We start from the raw sequence: 6,949 nt of genomic DNA on the forward strand, positions 1-6,949 counted from the left end.
TCCCATTTGAGTTCCCGGAACATGTCCGTAACACTTGCATGTTGTTCAAACGTATCAGTAACAAATCTAGAAGCCCACCTCTGAATTGCTTCCTTTAATCCGACGTGGTACGTATCCCAAACACTAGAGCAGTACTCAAGAATAGGTCGCTCAAGCATCCTATACGCAGTCTCCTTACAAGGGCTATGTGGGATTCCTATCGTGGGGTTTCCTACAAGGGTGCAGTAGGTAGCGAAGCTGTCCCGAGCAACCGGTTCCCTAACGAGGTGTTTGCAAACTGAGCCTCCCTACTGCTTGTCTACCTCAGTCGCTCACCCTCAGTGCAGGTGTTGTCACTGTTTCTCAGACAATGTCGTCGTCGATAGCTTTCGTTCCGTGCGTTTTCCTATACGACTCCTGTTCTATGCTGCGTACACGATGGAAGTGATAACAACAAATTCGTGTGTAACATCTCACGGGCTATTGACTTTCACACCCTCAGTCCTTAAAGCAGAAATTACAACACCAAGGTATCATTGCCACAAAATCTGATAAAGGCAAGAACAAATGTGATTATGTGGAAAAAGTTAATGATTTCCGGATCACCACAGGCTTCCAAGTTCTTTCTAAATACTCTACTAAATTATTCAAAGAGGATGTTAAATATGCAATCAATTCTTGAAAAGCATATTCTCTGAGTTTGAAGCAAAACTGTAAACTAATATAAACCAGTACCTCCTAGAATGTATGGGTTTCCTGAACTGCATATACAAGACGTTCCTATTCGTGCAGTTGTATCATCATTCACAACTCCATCTTACAAACTAGATAGTAAACTGGATGGCCTAATTAAGAGCAATACTAAATTCAAACCAAAGCATGATATTTCAAACTTTGTGGACATAGTAAATAAGTTATAAGGTATGTCTGTCTCACACGGAGATAAATTAGTATCCTTTGATGTCTGCAGTTTGTTTTCCAACATACCACTGGTAGAATGCGTTGATATTCTGACAGAGCTGATGCACAAGTCTAATGTCAATCCTGTGGAACTGAATTACTTGAGACTGGCCACACAGACATGCTTGTATTATCGAAGTTACCTGTGTATTCCATATAGACTGTCGTTTCAATAGTTAAGGCTTTCTTTGAACTGGTACTTCTATTACTGTCCATGTTTAGCACCTCTTGTAGTTGTCTCATCAAATATTGTTCATATTTTACTTTGTTCATTTATTCAATGCAAACTGTTTTGAATATAATGTTAATGTTAAAGTGCAGTGCCACCACACTCTCAAAAACTGCATTTACTGTATGTTCCCTCAAACACCTTAATTTTCCTGCATTTATTTATTCCTGTTTCTCTTATAGATATTGTCTAAGATCCTTATGTATTCTGTAGTTACACTGATAATTGTTTCTTCTTATAATTGGTTTGTGTATCACTCGCCATGTTTTATACTTCCAAATGTGGCCTTGTCAAGCACTAAAGGCATGCTGTCCCTATTTTGTGTTAAAGTTTTTCCTGTCTACTCCATTTTTATTCATTTACTGTTCATGTTTTCAATTTTTCATTGCATTACCACAACACTGTCAAAGATGTTACTTACTGTATGTTCCTACTTCAGTATAGACGTGTTACTTCTCTTCTAATGTTGTTTGCAAACATTGTAACTTCTTTGGTAACAATACTTTGTAAATGTCTGAAGATGGGTTTGTAAGCCGAAAACCGCCGGCCGGTGTGGCCGAGCGATTCTAGGCGCTTCAGTGTGAAACCGCGTGACCGCTACGGTCGCAGGTTCGAATCCTGCCTCGGGCATGGATGTGTGTGATGTCCTTCGGTTAGTTAGGTTTAAGTAGTTCTAAGTTCTAGGGGATTGATGACCTCAGCTGTTAAGTCCCATAGTACTCAGAGCCATTTGAACTATAAGCCGAAAACCGGTTGACAAAATAAAAGTCATATTGTAGAACAAAAGCAAACTGGAGTTTTTCATTTATTATAATGTTGTTCTACCACGAACTGACGGAAGATTCTGTTAGTATAATTTGTTATTCCCAGTGGCCCGTTACGATTTCTACTTCTTACCGACTATCTTGTAGCATCACCATCTCGGACACACCTGCGAAATTCGGCTATTAGCGTATACATAATTTTGGGGATCCGTTACGTTAATATGGCTTTACGTTTATGCACTATGTTAACAATTCAAACAATAAGGCAAAATTATTGATCACAGATTTCTTGAATGGGAACAGTGCAATCTGCCTAATGTTTCGGATTTTGAATTTGTTGAAAAGAATGCATAACAGCGAAAATAAATTTCTTCGTTTCATGATCGGATGAGTATAGTAAATACTACTAAACGAAAGTTGGTTCAGGTGACTGTGATGCAACAAGATGATTTCATAAGTGCCCCTAGGAAATTTTTAATCCTTTAATACGTGAACAAATTTCCACTAAGGAACAAATCAAATCTCATATTCTATAACAAACAATGACATACTGTAGAGTACACAAGGTCAAAGCTAAGATAATGTTGTACTTGTCAGCTACAACTGGGTATGTCGTATATTTGTGACAACAGCTATTTGAGACACCGAACACTTGCAACACTCCATTTAGTAAAAGATTTTTATTTAACATTTTGGTAATACACTACTATTCTGGATTTGAGTTCTAATAGAACATTCTGTTTACAATGGGGGATTTTACAACTTTCACAGATTCTTTCCGCAGGTAGGACACGAGACTTGAAATGTCCATTTGCATTTCGTGGAACGTAAGTCTTTGGCAATCCATTGCTAGCAAAATAAAAGCTTCAGATTATTGACAGCTCACTAAAATTTCCACATCGCGAAAAAAGTGAAATGTAATAACTCAGAACAGTTTTGAAGTTGTATATACTGGGTGGTCCATTGATAGTGAACGGGCCAAATATCTCACGAAATAAGCATCAATCGAAAAAACTACAAAGAACGAAACCCGTCTAGCTTGAAGGAGGAAACCAGATGGCGTTACGGTTGGCCCGCGGGATGGCGCTGCCATGGGTCAAACGGATATCAACTGCGTTGTTTTTAAATAGGAACCCCCATTTTTTATTACATGTTCGTGTAGTACGTAAAGAAATATGAATGCTTTAATTGGACCACTTTTTTCGCTTTGTGATAGATGGCGCTGTAATAGTCACAAACGTATGGCTCACAATCCTTCTGAATATGCGTACTGTTTTCATCTCTTGGTCTCTCTCTCTTCGATTTTTATCCTCCACGCTTCCTTACAGTTCTAAATTGGCGATCCATTGATGCCTCAGAAAGTGTCCTACCAACCGATCCCTCATTCTTGTCATGTTGTACCACAAACTGCTCTTCTCCACAATTATATTCAGTACCTCATTTGTTATCTGACCTACTCTTCTAATCTTCAACATTCCTCTGTAGCATCGCATTTCAAAAGCTTCTGTTCTCTTCTTGTCTATACTATTTATCATCCATTGTTCACTTCCATACATGACTACACTCCATACAAATACTTTCAGAAAAGACTTCCTGAGATTTGAATCTATCCTTGAGGTTAATAAATTTCTGTTCTTTCTAGGGCAAGACAATTGGTCAATGTAGTATTCAGGTGCAATAACTTCACTTGATTTCATCTCTTGCATGCCTCACAAACGTAGATTAATGCCTAATAATGCCTATTTTACACAAACAGTATTTTCAAATTTCTTTGCACGTGCAGCTAATTCATTACCTCAAAATGAGATTTATGTCACTCCACAGATATTACAGAACAAACAAATAATTTTCAGAACTGATCTTACCTGTTTATTTATCTGTAATTATCTAAAGAATGATGATAACTTTCCGTGTATGTGTCGCGAACAAAGGCGTGTAAAGAAAGTAGCCCTACAAGTACACGAAACACTGAGCAAATGGCGACACACGTCAGAGGCGTTGGTAGCTGCAGGTACATCCGCCGGTGCTCAGAAACAGTTAACCTCCCACTATTTCGTGCCGCTCTGGTATGATGCAAATTCGCGACGCACGCCGTTAAGGGGTTCGCCGAACTGAAAACGGCGGAAGGGGTGCAAGCTGACTGAAGAAAGCATGGAAGCAATTTGAGAGGACTACTTAAAGAAACACTGACACAACTCTGAGATTGACTTCTAAAAAGCCAAAAACATCCAGTGCGTTCTCTTGCAGTCGTCGAAAAAGAGAAACAGTATGCAATGAGAATATAAGTAACAGAACAGAGCAATTAATGGATTTAGTACCTTTTATCTCTCCAAGTGGACACGTTTTCGAAAACTTGTCTAGGATTGTAAACAACATATCAGGAAAAAACACCATGCCAACAGTGAACTAGATGATGACAATGATACACTATGTGATCAAAAGCATCCGGACACCTTGCTCAAAATGTTTTATAAGTTCGTGGCGCCCTCCATCGGTAATGCTGGAATTCAGAATGGTTTTGGCCCACCCTTAGCCTTGATGACAGCTTCAACTCTCGCAGGTACACGCTCAATCAGTTGCTGGAAGGTTTCTTGGGGAATGGCAGCCCATTCTTCACAGAGTGCTGCACTGAGGAGATGTATCGATGTTAGGCCTGGCACGAAGTCAGCGTTCCAAAACATACCAAAGGCGTTGTACAGGATTCAGATCGGTACTCTGTGCAGGCCAGTCCATTACAGGGATGTTATTGTCGTGTAATCACTCCGTCACAGGCCGTCCATTATTAACAGGTGCTCGATCGTGTTGAAAGATGCAATCGTCATCCCCAAATTGCTCTTCAACTGTTGGGAGCAAGAAGGTGCTTAAAACATCAATATAGGCCTGTACTGTGATAGTACCATGCAAAACCACAAGGGGATTAAGCCCCCCCATGAGAAACACGACCTCACCATAACACCATCGCCTCCGAATTTTACTGTTGGCACTACACACGCTGGAAGATGACCTTCACCGGGCATTCGCCATACCCACACCCTGCCATCGGATCACGGCATTGTGTACCGTGATTCGTCACTCCACACAACGTTTTTTCCGCTGTTCAGTCGTCCAATGTTTTTGCTCCTTACACCAAGCAAGGTGTCGTTTGGTATTTACCGGCGTGGTGTGTGGCTTATGAGCAGCCGCTCGAACGTGAAATCCAAGTTTTCTCACCTCCCGCCTAACTGTCATAGTACTTGCAGTGGATCCTGATGTAGTTTGGAATTCCTGTGTGATGATCTGGATAAATATCTGCCTATTACACATTAAGACCTTCTTCTACTATCGGCGGTCTCTGTCAGTAAATAGACAAGGTCCGCCTGAACGCTTTTGTGCTGTACATGACCCTTCACGTTTCCACTTCACTGTTAATTCGGAAACAGTGGACCTAGGGATGTGCAGGAGTGTGGAAATCTCGCGTACACACGTATGACACAAGTGACAACCAATCACCTGAACACGTTCGAAGTCCGTAAGTTCCGTCGAGCGCCCCATTCTGCTTTCTCACGATGTCTAATGACTACTGAGGTCGCTGATATTGATTGCCTGGCAGTAGGTGGCAGCACAATGCACCTGATATGAAGAAACGTATGTTTTAGGGGGTGTCCGGATACTTTTGATCACATAGTGTAGAATTTAAGATCGACCATAAATCTGTTCTCTGGAACTAAATTTCCATGATAATTTTACGCTATGCCTCAGCGTACTTCATTAAGTTAATACACTAAGTTCATTACGTACAAACTTTCATTCTTATCGTTGTCTTTTTACTTGATTTATGTGTTACAGTTTACATGGTCACACCGACACAGTAAAACAATAAAAGTACTCTAATTAGCTACGAGAACTCATCAATTACAAGGCCCCCTCGCAAGTGGCTCATAAGCTGAGGAGAAATTTTCAGAGCTTGTTCCCTCACAGAAGTGACTCGTACCTTAGGGGACAGAAAGGATGAGGGCGCAGAAATACTGTGCTATGTTGACTCGAGTACAAAAAAAGCTAGTCTGTCATCTGGTTGGAAATGAAATTTTAAACTGAAGAAACCAATGAATCTTTTGAAATGCAAGCGGATACGAAAGAGACCTGCTCTACACAACAAGGATTTACGAGTTATCAATACGAAAAAATTAAACCGAAAAGAATTCTTCAACGAACACTGGGAATGTCATAAACAAACAAAACAAGGAAATGTTGCGTAACACGCTACGTTTTTGCTCCAGCTGTAACATTCCGTCAGCACTGTCATTACATCAGGTGGTTTAACTTAACTATACCTAATAACCCGTGACTACATTATTATCTGCTTGCGAAGCCCTGAACGTGTCGCAGTCTCAATTCTCTTCTCTCTACCGCCTTCCTCCCTGTCTCTCTCTCTCTCTCACTCTCTCTCTCCCCATCATTTCCTTGTATATGACAATGCACTCCTTCCCGGGAGATGGAACCAAGGCAAGGACGTTTGGAGATAACAGGCAAACTGAATTGGAACACTTGTTCACAGTTCATCTCCTTGGAAACAAAGTTCAGAAACCAATTTACGAGTATTTTAAAACAAACACTGGTGCAGATTTCGTCGTTACAAGTAGGCTACGAAGAATTTAATGAGCGGATTTTGAACATACACTCCGTGACCAAAGAAGAGAAGTACCCAGAGACATGGTTGGGCGTGAATGTACGTCGTACACAGATATATGTTCGGCGGCTATGTAAATGGTTATGTAGGGAATAGCCACCAAGTGCATTAGCGTTGTTACAGGCACTTACACTGACGAGCCAAAATATTATGACTACTGCCCACAGCGAGGTTGTATGTTGCCAGGTGGCGCTAAGGGCACGTGACGCAGTAAAAGAATTATATGAGTGGAGCAGAGACGAATGAGGAATCGCTCAAGACAGGATAAGTGGCACAAATGCGGAAATCCGCCGACTTAAACGGCTTTGACAAAAGCCAGATTGTTGTGCTCCAGTGCCTGGGAGCGAGCAT

This window comes from Schistocerca gregaria, chromosome 8, assembly GCF_023897955.1.
Source record: "Schistocerca gregaria isolate iqSchGreg1 chromosome 8, iqSchGreg1.2, whole genome shotgun sequence".
NCBI lineage: Eukaryota > Metazoa > Arthropoda > Insecta > Orthoptera > Acrididae > Schistocerca > Schistocerca gregaria.